The sequence below is a fragment of the Oxyura jamaicensis genome, chromosome 24 (assembly GCF_011077185.1).
Source record: "Oxyura jamaicensis isolate SHBP4307 breed ruddy duck chromosome 24, BPBGC_Ojam_1.0, whole genome shotgun sequence".
NCBI lineage: Eukaryota > Metazoa > Chordata > Aves > Anseriformes > Anatidae > Oxyura > Oxyura jamaicensis.
Genome location: NC_048916.1, coordinates 3,226,746 through 3,242,727, shown reverse-complemented (window position 1 = coordinate 3,242,727; position 15,982 = coordinate 3,226,746). Strand labels below are relative to the sequence as shown.

At 55.6% G+C, this 15,982-nt stretch overlaps 1 protein-coding gene across 7 annotated transcripts in view; it reads left to right on the top strand.

Moving 5' to 3' along the window:
* The first annotated feature begins 646 nt into the window (after nucleotides 1–646).
* Nucleotides 647–15,982, top strand: part of B3GAT1 (beta-1,3-glucuronyltransferase 1) — a 37,745-nt gene continuing 22,409 nt past the window's right edge. For 2 of the 7 annotated variants that reach the window (XM_035346362.1, XM_035346356.1), the window contains exon 1: nucleotides 650–1,188. The gene's annotated coding sequence lies outside the window, so the exon portion shown is untranslated. Of the gene's footprint in view, nucleotides 1,189–7,406; nucleotides 7,559–15,982 lie in introns of those variants that run through there. The other 5 variants (XM_035346357.1, XM_035346360.1, XM_035346358.1 and 2 more) reach the window with 4 other exon arrangements.

Here is a 15,982-nt window from a genome sequence, read left to right as displayed (position 1 = left end):
ATTTGTTCCCAGACGAGGGGCAGCCCTAATGAAGCCCAGAGCCGCCTTCCCGCTGGCAGAGCACGTTCCTGCTCTTCTCGCTGTGCTGGGACCCGTGGTCAGTGCCGAGGTGGGTCTGGAGCTGCCTTGCTGCTCACGTAGGGATGGCTGAGGGGGGCCATGGAAAGCTGAGGTGCTGATTAGAAGGGGAGCTACGTGAGATCTAGTGAGCATTGCCCACCAGTTGCAGAGCCCAGGAGGTGTCAACTGGAGATGTTCTACAAGGCGTGGAGGGTGCTGCACAAAGGGGAGCAGGGCTCAGCCTGCCTTCCCGAGGGGCTGGAGGTGAACCTGGCCTTGCACCTTGCCTAAGGTCACCACTTTCCCTCGGAGAGGTGCTGGGCCTCCTCCCCGGCGAGACCCAGCCCTCCCACCCAGCCCTTCTGAGCCTCACACTTTGCTTTCTCCTGCTGAGCCGGGCGAGCATCTCCCCTCGCCCGTGGCTGCGAACCCAGTGGGTGATGCCGCGGAGTGAGGAGAGCAGGAACCAATTCCTTAAGGGGCCATCTCAGAGCCTTCCCTGGCTTTTCCTCCTGTCGCAGGGAGAAGTGCCCCTGCCTAAGTGGAATAAATTGGTACAGACCATGAGCAGCGCAGGTCCTCCGCTGCTGGGGGGGGAGGGAAGGGGCTGGCGGCACTGCTCTGGATACAAAGCAGTCAGCCACGCTCTGGCTCCTTCCTCCCGCACCCCGTTGGCCTCCTCCTCCTCCTCCTCCTCCTCCCTGTTTGCACGCTCCCTCCCTCCCTCCCGCTCGCCCTCCCTCCCTCTTTCACTCTCTTTCTCTCCCCTAACGCCACGCTGCAGAAAGGCAGACCTGGGAACTGGAGGTCCGTGGAGGCAGCGGAGGAGGAAGGAGCTGTGCCCTGCTGTTTCTTTGAGAGTGAAACGGGGAGGCAGAGATGCGATGAAGGAGTGTCTCGGTCACTGCCTGGATTAAGAAAGAATACATAAAAAAAAAAAAAAAATCCGGACCCAACAAACGAGGAAAAAGGGAGGAGAGAAGGAGGAGGAGGTTGCTGGGGGGAGCCCACTCCAGTGGGCGAACAGCTGCTTTGAATCGTGCCTCTGTTCCCAGGGATTAAAGCATGAATGGGAGCAGCTTCCCGGCCACGATGGAGAGAGAAGGCGGTTCAGGCTGTGGGAATAAGGTAACTCTCGCCTCTTGCAGACATTGCATGGCTGAGCAGAGCAGGACAGAGATCCTTTATGCACAGGGCTGGGTGTGCGTGTGCGTGGCTGCAGCGGGCAGGGAGTGGGAGAAAGCAGGAACGACTCAAAGCAATTTTCCTTCCCCTCCCGGCGTGTTCAAAGGCTGCAGAACGGCTCTCGGGGGCTGCGGTGCTGGAGATCACTTTGCCCCCTTTTCTCAGGCTTTGTGCCGTAGGACACCAAGCCGCTTTGCCTGGGGAAGGCTGGCTGGGTTGGGGGGAAATACGCCCATGTCTCGCCTCCAGGAGCTCTGTGCTCCCAGCCGTGCCCTCCCAGACCTGCACCTGGGGACTGTGGTGGTCCTGTGCCCTCCCAGCCCCCCGTGTGTCCGTGCTGAATGACGGGAGGGAGGTGAGATGCGACCGGGAGAGTTGCTTTTCTCTTCCCTTGGTCTTCCTCTGCCTTGTCTTTGCAACAGAAAGAGAAGGGATTTAGGAGGAGGGGGAACCGAAATCCTTTTCATTCGTGCCAGCATTGGTGAGAGCCAACTTTGAGGCTGCTTAAAGGGAAAAGCTTTGCGAGTGCTGTCTTCTGGAGGAAGAGGAGATGGCTGAGCGATGCTTTGCCAGCTGAGGAGCAGTCTCGGTGTCACGCTATGCTGTGGGAGTGGATGGGGATGAAAAACAATGATTAGAGGGGAGAAAGTCCATAGTGATCAATGAAGCTGGCCACAGATGCTGCTTTCCTTTTCCGTGCTGGGCCTCTCTCTGACACAGTCCCTGGGTCTGTGACCCTGAAAGCCCTGATTTCTCTCAGTCAGACCAGAAGGTATAACTTCAGATAGTCCCGGGCGGTGGCTCAGCCCTGATGTTGTTTGGGAACGTGCAGAGGAGGTCCTGATGTTTACAGCCGTGGAGCCCATTGCCACTCGATCCCAGCGAGTCCAAGCCTCGGTTGGAGCCCCTCGCTATCCCTGGCAGGGTCTCGCTGCCGCAGCGTCCCTTTGCCGTGTGCTGTCCCTCGGGTACCCGCTCCCTCCCTTGCCTTTGAGGACTTCTTGATGGGTCTTCAGCGTGGCACGGGGCTCGGCGCCGTTAGCCTTGGATGCTTCAGCAGTGACGTGTCACAGGAGTGCTTGTGTGCACAGGCAGAAAGTCACGAGCTCTGCTGTGCCGTCAATCGACTTAGGAGCTCGTATAAACATCCGAGGAGCTTGGGGCCCAGCGTTTGTAACAGACCCAAGGAGACATCCATCGCACAGCTCTGTGCGGACCTGCCGGATGTTACGGTGAGGTGCCACCAACATGTGTCAGTGAGGGAGGCTGCCTGTGTGTGCATGCACCGAAATACAGAAAAAGGGCTCTGCAAACGTGCGGCGGAGCCTCGGCCATCCTGTGTTTTGTGAGTAACCCTTGCTTGTGTGAGGAAGGTGTCTTAAGTCACTGCAGTGGATCTCATTTGTGTGGTTAGTCTTGCTCTGCACACACGTCTCCGACGGGGCTGAATTGACCGAGGGTTGGCTTGAAGATTGCAGTGGTTGGGATCGCTTGGGTGACCTGAAAGTGGGATGGAAAAGGTGTGAGAAAATGGAGGTGCTGGGAAGAAAAGGTAAAATAACTTCTTTCTGTGTGTAGACTCTTCTCTGTGTCAACTTCCAAGCACTGAGGAAGAAGGAAGAAGTGCTGGGGCAGGGACTGGGCGATCAGATAGGGAAAAAGAAGGATATTTCTCCCAGAAGGGTTCTTTCTGTGATACGGGCCTCGGAAATGGCCAAAGCCAGCAGGACAGTGGATGCTCGTAATGGGGGTGGTGGCAATAATTGTATTTTCCTGCCTGAATATGCCTGGGTGTATGAAAGAGAGGAAAGAAACGAGCTCAGTGCCGTTGGCTGGGAGTACTTTCCCACTTCATGCGGCTGAGTTATAAATCCCTCCCTGCCTCCCTCCAAAGGCGTTCCTACTGAAACTGGCAGCTTCTCTGGCAAAGAAGCCCTCTGAACTCAGAGTCGTTAGCAGCGCAGTAACGGCCCTAACGAGAGCTGGCTCCTCGGAGCCGGGCTCACCCCTCGAGGGCGCAGAAAACGGGATGCAAATCTGGTGTCACTTCTCTAAGACAGCAGAGGGAGAGGACATCCAAATAAAGGTCTCCCTCCGCATGCACGTGGTGGCACGGAGAAGAGGGGAGAACTCTGACTCGTGTTCGTTGGCATCCCAAAGTTTCCTGATCCATGGAGGTGGCTCAGAGCGGGGGCTGAATGCCATCCTGCGTGTCTCAGGCGTGACACAGAGCCTCCGCACTCTGCTGTCCTGCTCTCCCGTGGCTTTGTCCCCATCAAGGCCGGATGGCAGAGCCCTGGCCAGCTGCAGAGCATTTTCTCCCGTTCCTCCCTTGACCTGCAGCGTTGCTCCGTGCCTTTCGGGGTGCCCTCAGAGGCGAGAGGAGCGGCGAGCGCCTCCGCTGTGCGGGGCCTTGCGGATGAGCACACGCACAAAGTGCTTCCTTGTAGCAAATACCTGCTGTAACGCCGTTATCTGGCCTTAGCTGACCAAGAAACCTTCAGTGACGAAGTGTGAGCACACACTGCCCTCGTGCAAAGCTGGCTGCTCAATGTCAAAATAATGCTTTCTGAAAGGAAAGCCGTGCGCCTGCCCTTTTAATCTTTCCCAGCACCCTCATGTTGAAACAGCAGAAGCCTTGGGAAATGAAAAGAACTGGCTTTTAAGGGACATCAGGGCAAATGTTGCAGTTCTTTTTTTAGTGTGAGACTTGCCTTTTGCAGTGCCTTTGCTCTCTCCTGCCCTTGCTTCACTTCTGTCAGCTCAAGAAAGTTGTGCAAAGGGAATTTTTTTCCTCTTCAAACGAAATCCAGCGGGCAGATCGGAACCCACGGGGAGGATCCTGGCCTTTGTTGTATCACTATGCATTTTGTCTTGCAGGGGCGAGCAGTGCAAGAGGCTGCTTTGGTTCCAAGGCTGCTTTTTGTACAGGCTTCCTAGCAAGGTCTCTGACTTGTGGGCATGGAGCAGACCTTGGCCAGCATCTTTCTCCGGGGCTGTTGCCCTCTAAGGGGCTTTATTGCCCTGCACTTCTTTACAGCTCCCCATTGCAAAGTGCTGTGCAGCAGCTTTGACAAGTCAGGCAGACTCCAAGTGTAGTTTTTGTTTGGGTTTGTGGCTGAGGGTGAATTTGCTGTGGTTTCATTCCTCCCCGAGGCAAAGCATTCTCTGGAAGCGGTGTCACTGGACAGAGTCTCCCTTTTTCTCCTGTCAACCCCAACTGTTTGCGTTTGGAGTGGCGAGCTGACATCGGGGCTGGATTCAGCTAATAAGGGCTTCACTGAGTGGGATCACAGGGTGTGCCCCCTAATTAATCTTAACGTCTTGGTCTAGACACGTGGACCCCCCAAGGGCTCCAAGTAATCACTCACTGTTGACTGTATCCTCCTCCATTTTCTGACGGGAACTCCACACCTCCAGGGACCTGAGGCACCAGGAGCTTGAGGAATTAACTGTGAGCTGCCACTGACTGCAGTGCTAATGGCTTCGTCCCACAAATGTGGGCATGTTAGTCCCCATCCTGTCTGTCTGTAGACACTTCAGTTGTGCAAGTGGCTCTTGCCAAGGAGTGTTGTTCACAGGCTCATAAAATGACCCCTAAATGATACCTTACGGGTAGCTGTGCGGGGCCTGGAGCCCACTCACCCGTGCAGCTTTGCACACCTGCATTTTCCATCCTGGCCTTTGCACGGACGGGTATGTTCTTCCCCTCGTACAGCTGCGGGCAGAGGCACACGCTGCGTGTTTGTCAGAGAAATGCCCTGTCCTGCCTGGTGCCACGCAGCCTCCAAGCGATCCGCCAGCTGCAACGCTACCTCAGAAATCCCTCCAGCTCCGCTACCCAGATGATCCATGGGGAGCACAGCGTGATATTCTTGGCAGCGACAGCAGAATAAATAGGAAACGCTCAAGATCTCCTTCCTGCCTGGATCAGAGCTATTTTCCTCAAGATGGGACAAGAGTTTCGTTGCTGTGCAAGGCTTCCTGTGCTGCTCGTGCTGCTGCAAGCGGCGATGCTGCAGCAGCATGTTAATGCATTGGTCACTGCTGGCCCAGCTCCAGCGGCACGCTGCCCCGCAGTGCTATTTATTGTTAGCTCCCGAGATGTGCCGTGGTGCTCCAGGGTCCCTGTGCCGCGTGTATCCAGTCCGCACCGAAGCGCGGCATGTAAGTACAGGACGGGCAGAGGAAATGTCTGAAGGGTGGCCGAATGCTGACATGGGAAAGGTGGCCGCCCTGTGATCACGCAGTGACTCTGCTGGCAGAGCTAGGGCAATCCGGGGAAGAAATTCTGCCAATTAGAGTGGGACAAGCTTCAGAAATGCCTGAAAGCCCCCCAGCTCTGAGACCTCTGGGGAGGGGATTTACAGCTTCGCATCATGATGGTGAAATCTCTCCATTCAGCTCTGGGCTGGTGCAGAGACGTGCACGCACTGCAGAGCCCACTGCACACAGATCTCAGTTGATCCCCCAAGTTTCTTTCTTGCTGTCTGCTGGAGGCTGGTAATCCTCCCTGAAACACCAACAGCCGCTTCACAGCTCGTGCAGCGTGGAGAGGAGAGTTCGGCCTCTCTCCTTCCATTCCTGCCTCGTGCAGTCTAGACTGGTGGGCTGGGTTGTCAGAAAAATTTGCTCTTCTGCACTGTCAGCCATCTGGGAACCCCGTCAAAGCCCAGTGGACAGGGAATTGAAAGCTGTGCCGCAGAGAACAAAGCCTACCTCTCTGCTAGAAAGGTGGGAATCCCTTTGCTTAAGGGCATTGAAGATGCAGATGTCTGCTCGCGTAGGTTCAGCTGGGTAGTGAAGAGAAGTGGGCATTTCCAGGGTGCAGCTCACCTCCTCTGGAGGCATGCACCTAAAATAAGCCACATTAATTCTCCCCTTTGAGTGTAAAAGGAATCTAGGCAGCTAGCCCGGCTCTGGGGATCTACATCTACAGCGCAGCAGAAGACAGGGATGGATGTGTCCCACCATGGCCCTGCACTTGGGCACTGCAGGGCCAGCACAGCCCTCATCTGACCTTCATCTGGAGCTCGACGTCCACGACTGCAGCGCAAAGATCTCCGCCCAGCCAGCTCTGAGCTCTCACTCCTCTCCTCCAGCCTCGTTCGCATGGTGGAGGTGGAACAGGACCCCGGGCTCTCCAGTGCTGCAGCTCGCTGTGGTTATGGGGGCAGCACTCACGGAGAATGAGATGCGCTTCGCTTTGTGGCAGGAGACGGGGGCACGTGAGTCGTCTCGGCTGCTCCGCTGGCTGCCGTTCTTAAACGCCCTCGCACGATCTCTTCTTCAGATTTGGCACCTTAGAGAAAAAAGAAGGCTAATCCAGAAGAAATACCTTGACTCTGCCCGTTCCCCCTCACCTTCCAGTCAGCTGGAAGGGGACCAAAAGCAAATGGATGGATGCCGAGGCTCTGCTCTGGATTTCACGAATGGATGAATGCAGAGAGGCAAGTGGGGATTTTGAGGGGATTTGGAAGCCTGCTCCGGGATTTGTCTGGCACGCTAAGCATTTATAATACTTCCAGCATTATGATAACATAATGCCAGCATGATTCGGGGCCCACTCCAGCTCTCGGTGAATAAAAAGCCTAACTCCCATCACCATCGGTGGGAGAAGGATCCCACTTCTGAGAAGCTGCCGTTTTGAATAGCCCATGCTCCTGCCTCCCCCAGTGCTACAGAGCAAAGGCTACGATGCTTCCGTGTGGTGCTGTGAACAAGTGGGTCTGCCTGCAGATGCGTGTGGGAGAGGGTGCTGAGCAAGCTGCACGCGTGGAGCTGCCCTGGAGCAGAGCACCGTGGCCTCTTGCGGAGAAACACAAAGTGACAGTGCCGTGGGAGCTGGGCTGCCTCCCCCTGGGCCGCTCTATAAATACCGCTTGGTGCTGAGGCGTTCTGGCTGAACTCCGTGGATTTCTTGCTTTGTTTGCCCATCTGTTTTACAGCTTCTGAAGCTAGGGAAGGAATGTGTACCGACGCGTTTCTTCGAACACAGGTGGCCCTGTGGGGGCCAGGACTCTACTTGCCAGAGGCAAGTCCTTGGGGGAGTCCAGTTTCTAGAAATGAGAGAGCAAAAACCAGCAAGTGCTGGGGAACAGCATTGCTCCGTCCACATGGGACTGGGCTTGGTGATCTATGATTATTCCATCTGAATCCTGTAGCCTGTGGCACGGAGAGTAAATCTGGAGCTGTGCTGAGACGCCGGCGGCCCCGCAGTGCTTCTGGCTCGTGCTCTGCAATCTCTCCAGCCCCGCAGGCACGGTGTCGGCAAGCCCAAGGGAAAGGTTGGAGTTTGTGGAGTGTACAGGAGGTGAGCGCTGCTGTGCCGTGGCCATTAACGAGGTACATTAACCAGATGATGAGGGAGCGGCCTGACAGGGTTGTTAACTCCCGTCCCTCACCCTAACAAAGCTGTAAAACCCTCCGGAGGGATGCAGGCAGGAGAGCAGCACCAGCAGCACCGCGCTCCTCCCTGCTTGTGTCCACGCTGAGCAAAGAGCAGCTTTGCAGGAGGAATTCCGCTAGAGACTGGGTGTGGTACCTGGAGCCTCTTTTGGCTGACAAATAAGCTGATATTTCTCCTGAATAATAGATGCACACGCTGCTGGCTGAGAGGCAGACAGAGGACTGGGCTGGGTCCCTGAAGGAGGAGCAAAGATTTACGGGGTGAGGTCAGTCCTGTGCTGAGCTGGGGCTCACTGCCTGCGGGGAGCCCCCCAGGGCTGTGCAGGGGTGAGGTGGGGATGGTAAAACCTGCGTGCCTTGGGCAGAGAGGGTGCCTGCTGTGTTACTTCGTGTCTCGTGGTCCGTATATACCACTGCCCAGCCCAGGTGCTGGGGCTGAGGCAGGTAAATAGTTGTAGTGTGCAATAAATACAGAAACACAGCACAGTCTTTAATTCAGCTGCCTTCCTGAGGGGCTTGTGAAGGGGAGGGGAATGGTGCTGGGCTGAAATCCGAGTTTGTGGTGGGGTCAGCAACCTGCGATGTGTGTCTGCCAGGGCAAGCAGGCAGGTCTGGGGCAGCGCACAGCAAGGCAGCACCCCAGGAGCTTTGGGTTTTTTTGGGAGGCAGTCGCCGTGCTCAGATCAGCAGGATGCTTTGAGATGCTGCTACACGCAGCGGTGCTGAGAGGCAGCCTCTTACTTCCCTGAGAGGCAGCTTCCACCTGACTTTCTAGTGGCACGTTTTGCTTCTAATTTGGGAGAGAGAAGTCTCATCTGGCACAAGCCTGCCATCCTGGAGAGGCTGCCAGCCGCTTCGTGGCACTGCATGCCTGTGTGCTCCCCACAGCCTGCAGATACCAGAACTGTCCCCCCTTCCCATCCTCAGCTCCTGCAGTAGCCGCAGGGATGCGGTGCCCCAGGAGAGCCCGGCTTTGGCTGGGTGATGTGGGGCTGGAGGGACACACAGAGCCTTTTTCAGATCCACCTGGGTGAACGGCAGCTGGTTACGGAGCTACAGAAGTCACTGCTGGTGAATAATTCTCCCAGTGACCCTTCCTGTAGCACATCCACCAGGCTCAGCTCTAACACGTTCGTTTCCAGTGAGCGTGCAGCTCCTGCAGTGCCTTCTGTGAGGTTTGGAAACACTTAATTCTCTTCTTCAGGTAGATGAGCATCACTTCTGGCATGAGTTTTACCAGAAAAGAACCGCAAATGCTGAAATTTGGAGCACTGAAAAGCTGCAGTGGGGTCTGAGTGGTGAGGGTGGGTGCGGAGAGCCAGGACCAGCCGACCTGCTGGGGGGAGCGCGGTGTAGGGCGTTGGGGCAGGGGAGGGAGGCTGCTGGGCCTCTCTGTGCCAGCTGGGGCCGAGCACTGAGACTCAGGAGGCTGGGGAAGAGTTGGGGAAGCAATCTGACCAGAATTCTGCTTGTCCTTGGGTGTCTGGGTCTGAAGTCTGCCTTGCTTACTGGAAGTTCTGAGTTCCTTCAGCTCTGGATTTCTCCGGGTGCAAGCAGCCAGCGGACCGGGAAGGGGCCTGGCAGGCGGAACCGCGAACAAAAGTGCTCCAGGATGGATCCTTGGCACCCGGGTGGAGCTCTCTGCCTCCTGGGGGTGTCGATGCTATCTCTGCCTTCAGCTTGGCAGACCGGCCTCAGGAAGAAGCAGAACCAGCAGTAAAAGGTGCCGGTCTATAAATAAAGCCCAAAGGGCTGCAGGAGGGGGAGCCGCCAGTTCAATGCCCTCTGTGGAGGAACAACTGGCCTCGGGGCTGTGAGGACACTGGGATTGCCGTCACCTCACCGTGTGAAGAGGTGCTGTGGTCAGGAAAGGATTGCACGCCACAAACCTGCTGGTGCTGAGTGCTCCCGGGGCTTTGTGCTGGCGGGACGTGTGTTGGACGGGGTGAGCAGAGGACCCGAGCCGTCTCCCAGCTACTGCCCCGTCCCCTGGCTCTCAGAAATTTGACAGCTGTGGAGCTCCTGGTGGCAAAGGATTTGTTACAATCCTCTGAAGCTCTCACCCCACGCACACACCTCCTTTCTTCCTCCAATTTATCTTTTAATAATGCTGCCAACATTATTTCTCATCTCTGTCTCGTGCGCTCTGTGCTCTGCCTGGCAGTCCTTTTTGTCTCAGCCAGGCATCTCGTACCCGAGCGCCCTAATGGGAAGAGACTCTGGCTGCTGCAGTTAATAACTTATGCGACAGCCTGAGTCATCCGTGGCACAGGGCGGCGGGGATCGGGGCAGCAAGCTGGGGCTGAGCCCCTAGCCTGGGAGGGAAAGGGGTTGTGTGTGGACTAGGCTGATGCTGGGATCAGGTTGGGATCAGCACAGGCACCCCCCTGCTGCTCAGGAGCACTTTAACCTCTTTTAAATCTCGGGATGCTCCCCAAAGCAGCATGGCATTGACTGGACGTGGGAAGATGGGAAGTGAGGCGGTCTGGGGGGACCTGTTCAAAAGGGAACCTGCGGAGGAGGCGGGATGAAACGAGGTCTCTGCTCCGCACTGAGAAAACTCATCCAGAGGGACCGAGGGAGGAAATTCTTCTCTTGGCACAACATGACGGTGACCTGGAGGAGTCAGTGTGCCGAGATGTCCCCACGAACGTGCCACACACCCTATTTCATAGCCTGGATTCTGCTTTCATCAGGAGCCCCAGTCCCTCGGGCTGCAAAAAGAATTCAGGGCCACGAGCACCACCGAGCCCTCCTGCAGGCAGGCAGCGCCGGTTCCTCCCTCTCCGTGCCTACCAGTGTTACCCTCTGGCTCATTTTCAACTGAGTCAAGGAGTTTAGTAAGTTTGTCTTATTTTTAAAGATTAGTCATCTGTAGCAGTGACATTTGCGAGACTGACGGTTCCAGTCAGATGACAAGGAGTGCTCTTGTGCTAAAGATATTTGTTTAATTTTGTCAAAAGAAAAGTCAACGTGAGAATTAAGTGTTAGCATTGAGGTCCAGCGTAGGAAAGGGCAGGTGTGGTCTGGGTCGCTTGAAGAAGGTACCAGGCTGCCGTGGCTTGGGTTGGGCAGCCTGAAGGGAGCGCAGCGGTGGGACTGTGACACCCTGTTGAAACTCTCCGAACTCTGCTCCGTCCTTGGGCAAGGGGTGGCCTACCCCTCCGTCCCTGTCACGCGAGGCTGGTGACAGCCGTAATAATAACGATGCAATTTGCCTGGTTGATTTGAGCTGCACCATAATTACAGCATGATTACAATAATCTTAGTGCAGCCATTACAAAACCCTCCAGTTGCTCGGAGCTCCCCCAGGGCTTGTCTCGTGGCTCACCTTGCAAGGACAGCCCCGCGGGTGTCCGTCTGTCCACCCCTGGCTGCGTCCCTCTGTGCCGTGCCTGCTGTCAGCTTCCTGCACACCGCAGCTCCCTGATGCTCACGGGGAGTATTTCCCTGTGTCCCAGCTGATCTGGGGGCGGGTTGAGCATTTACAGGTGGTGAGGATGCTCTTGGATCTGGCACTGAGCTGGGCAGCAGGCAGACCCCCCTCAGGGTCTGTCTTCCTGGGGGCTGCTCGGTCACCGCTTCTTTGACTTGGGCTGAGAACCTCTTGGCTTAATTCTGCCTCCGGCTCTCGCTTGGCTTCTTCATTTCTCACTCTCATGGGTTTGGCCCTTGAGTGAGTCTAAAATGAGCAGGAACGACCTTCCCCAGGCACGCTCAGCAGGCCGTCAGATTGGTGAGAGGCGCGCCGTGCCAGCACCTCGGGCAGTGGCTTTGTGCCACGGCCGTGTTTGGCCGATGAGCCACTCGAGCCCTCTAATTCCTGCCCAGAAGTAGGGAGCTGTTCTCATCTCACCCTTGAGAGCCAGCCAAGGTGCAGGGGAGCCAAAATAACTAAGCCACAGGGGGGGCAGGAGGCAGAACTGCGCTTGGATTGGAAGCGGGACAAGCGGGTAGGTTCAGCCTTTGCCTGGGAGTCAAACGGGGAGCCAAATCCACCTCCCTGGGCACTGCTGGGACGGCTGGGGGTTACGGGATTATCGGCACATGGGTTCTGCTGGTAGGGGAAGAGAAATCCTTTCCTTCCAAATGCCTCTCAGACGGCAGATGGGCCACGTTATCGTGACACGGCAAAGCCTGCAGGCTCCCAGGCACGTGGAGTTCGTTGTTCACCGTGGAGGAAGGGGACGAGGGCAGAGCCGCGGGAAGCCCCGGGTGCTTGCTGCAGGTGGGCAAAGTGGGGTTCAGGGGCCCCGCCGCGTCTCGGTGGTGACCAGGAATCAAAGGGAGGTCATTTCAAAATGACCATCCTGTTTCCAAGGAGAAGTTTGTGTAGCTTTGTGGCTGTGCTAATGGACTGCAGAGCTGCAAGCAGCGATTGATCGCGTTGCAAGCTGCTGTATTATCGTTGGGCACTCGCTTTATCATCCCGGGTGCCCCCCCCTTTCTGTTTCCCCACTGTAGCCTGAAAGAATCGATGTTAATCCCTCGGTACCATTAGTGACTTTTGCAGAGGTCACGGGCTGGCAGTCTCTCTGTGCCATGTAAAGAAGCCACCTAACGGGGATGGCAGCGGCGGATTTTCTCTGCAGGTTGCTCCTGATTTCAGACCGCTAACCCGGGAGCTGAGCGAGCCCTGAGCGCCTCGCTGCATCTTTGCTGGATTCGGCCCTCAAGGCCACAGGAGGGAAAAGCTGCAGGAAGGGCTCCTGTGATGCAACGAGTGGCCCTGTCCCTCCAAAAGCACTGCTGCTAGGATATAAATACGGCGTGGGGCAGGTTTTGTTGCTCAGGCAGCAGCTGCCGAGGGCTCTCGAGCAGCCTGCAGGAGCAGGGCGCAGCAGCCAGCCTGGAAAGCCGGGCCCTTTGTTGCAGGCTCGTCTGCAAGGGGAAGGGAGCGTGCATAAGGCAGGAGCTGAGACGCGAATTTATAGCACAGACGCTCCTCGGCTGGAATTACCTGCATGGCTGCTCGCAGAGCCCCTGCAATACAAAGCAAATATTCCGGGCTTCCGCGGCTGCCTCGTGAGCAGCACATGCTGCAGGGGGCTCCGTGGGGTGGGAGCATGGAGGAGACAAAGCACGTGAATTCAGGAGCACGCCGCCTCCCCGAAGCAGTGACGGTGACCATGTGGCAGGGGACAACGCTTCTTGCTGCCTGTCCCGAGCACCTCTCCTGCAAAGCAGTTTTATTCCTTCAGTGGTGTGTTCAGGGGCTTGTACTTAGGACAGCTGGTGTTTGCAGAAGTGAGGAAGAATTGGGATGCTTGCATGTCTTTTTTCCCCAGCCTTCAAAAACAACCACGTCTAAGATCCTTGTTTGCTACAGAAAAAGAAGCAAAATGATGCTTTGGGAAACAAACCCCCCCCGTTACCGTGTTTCAGGGGGCACAGCGGTGGCTCGCTGCAGCAGGAGAGGGCCAGGTTGCTCGCTAGCTCTGCAAGGCTTCATTTCTCCCCTTTTTTTGTGTGCTGGAATCAGGTTATTAATAACTCTGTTACAATAGAACAGGATTAGTTTTTTTCCGAGGGTGGGGGAAGCGCTCGCTAATTAAAAGGAAGTGCTGGCGGCTCGGAAGGCAGCTCGCAGGTGCAGTCGGTGAGCTGCCTCCCAGCTGATGCCGAAGGCGCCCGGACCCCGCTGCGTTCCCCCACCTCGTGTCCCCAGTGATCCAAGTGGCAGCAGTGCACAGGAGGCGAGCATTGCCATCTCCAGGGCTGGAACTGGGAACATAGCCCGGCCAGGAGACAAAAAATAAAATAACAAAATAAAAAATAGGGCTCGTGGCTTGCTGGGCACGGCTCTTCATGTTTGACGGTCATATTTGTGAACTTCCACTGTTTGATGGGAGGCAGTTCCCAGTGTATCCCAGCAGCCCAGGGCTCTCAGATGCCCAGGCAGAGCCCCACACGCTGAATTTCAGCACTGTATAAAAGTCTGGGGCTTCTCCCAGCCACCAGCAACACAAGATGGGAGCAGGGTGCCGGTGAGGTTGTCCTTACTACAGCATTAGCGAGTGTTGCAGCCCTTGCTCTGACAGCCGTGCCAGTTACTCCAGCACCCGGCCGTGTTGTACGTGTTTAACTCGTTAGGCTTCCCTTGGGCACAGGGAGCAAGGCAAGCCCGCGGGGAGCCTGGTGCTGCCCGGCCAGATCTGGCTCAGTGATGCAGCCCTACAGGTCCCGTGAAATCAGGGCTGCTGCTCAGAAAGGGGAGGCTCGGCTCTCGGAGCCTGACACCTCTGTTGCAGGCGGGATCACACCACGCGTGTGCCTTCAAACCCTTTGGACAAAGCGTATGCAAAGCCTATTGTGGAGCTGTGGAACTGAGACCAGTCGTGTTGAAACTGGGTCAGCCTTTGTTAATGTCACTTTTAAAAATCTGTGGAAGCCAGCGGTGCACAAAATATTCGGAGTAATGCACGGAGATGGAAATGGAGTCCGGAAACACGTCTGCCTCTGCCAATATCCGTGTGGTCTGAGCTGAGCAGAGGGGATATTTCAAGGTATTGCTGTGTCACCAGTTCAGGAAGACTTCCTGGAGAAGGCCGTAAGAGAGCTGATGGCTGGAGTTGTTGGCTCAGCATTCACCCCCAAGCAACCTTAGAAAAGCCGAACAAGTTTTCTTGGGTGCCGTCAGCATTTCCCCCGAGATAACAGCTCCCAGTTGCCTTGCTATTTTGGAAGCGGGCTGTAAGTCAAACAGCTCTTCATCGTGATAGAAAGAGAGATGCTTTTTAAAAACCATGTGTGAAGTGCATCCATTTATCAAGCAGCATTGGGCGCCGTAAAAGCTTTCTCATCCAAGACTTGAGTCAACCCACAGCTTCCCTGGCTTGGGAGGGGGGCTGGAACAAGCGCTGCCGATCCTGACGGATGGACCGGCGCATCCTGAGGGCAGCGAGCCCGGCGCCGTGTCTCCTACAGGCAGGAGCTCCTGCGTGGCCACAGCAGGACTGATGAGGCTCTCCCCGGCGTTAAGGATCCTCATCAGCCCTACCGCTCTCGGGTGCCGAGTGCATGACACATTTTTTGATTGTGCCGTGCTTATCGCAAGAAGATTGCAAAGCCCGTGTTCAATCCTCTTCAAAAGCACGGTAATAAAAGGATACCTGCCCGTTTGGAGGCAGTCCTCTATACATCCTTGGAGCAACAAGGGAAGGAAGCGCAGCGGCTGCAGCCAAGGGGCAGTAAGAAATCCTGGGAAGCGCTTGGATGCGGCGCTGTGAGAGTCTGCACAGAAAAGCAAGCACGTTTAGGACGATGCATTGAATCTTCTAAGGATTTAACAGAAGATCCGTTTTGCTGTTGGAAGCAGCGAAATCTTGGGATGAGGCAGTGTCGTCAGCACGTGGGCAGTGCTGGCACATCTCCTGTCCTGTCCCCAGCTCCGCCGGCACCTGCAAAGGCAGAGCAGCACGGGGGGGATTAATGGGAGACGAGAAAGTTCCTGATGCTTGTTAAAATTTGGCTTAAGCTCTGAGACTCAGGGGTTTATGTGTTTTCCAAACTGGTGGGTGGCTCATTCTAATTCTGGATACGCAGTTTATTCACATACACAACTAATCCTTTTGTGAATCCTGTTAAGTTCTTGTTCTTCTTAGTGTCCTGTGGCAATAAGTTACAGAAACTAATTGCGCTTCTGTTGAGCTCCCTTGATCCACTTTGCTCACGCTTGCTTTAAATTCTGAGCGTTGATCTGAGAGGCTCGGTTAAGTTTTTTATTTTTCTGTGAGATAAGCTGCGTTCTTCATCCCGTTTCTTACAACAGCCATCAGGGACTCAGGACTGGGAGGGGAGAGCAGGTCAAATTTTGTCTCGACGGGTGCAAGTCTGGGGAAATTCTGCAGTCTGTGCCCCCGTTTCGGCAACAGCTTGGGAAACACAAGCTGTGCCTGTGTGCACAGCCAGAGAGCGTGCGGGCAGGCCTGGGGTTCCCAGGAGGAGCTGGGCAAAAGAACCGAGTGGAAAAACAGCCTCCTGAAACCTGGCTTCCTTTCCAGGCTCTGCCAGCGTACCTGAATTGTCTGGGTTTGCAGAGAGGGAGGGAGGGGAGAAAGGAGGAAGGAAGCCAGCAAGCAAGCACCTAGTATTTCTGCATTTTTAGCCATAGGACTTATTTTAATTTTTTAAAGGAGAAAAATTCTGGATGAAGGGTTAAATAACCCCGGGAGAGGAGAGGAAACACACCGTTTTTCTTTACTTCTCTCTCTTTTTTTTTTCCTCCCCATAAAGCAAATAATATTGAACAAAATTAATCCTATTTGAAAACCGGAGCAGTGGGGCTTATTATTCCTCAGGCCTCCCTGGGCGAATTTAACCTCTTTTC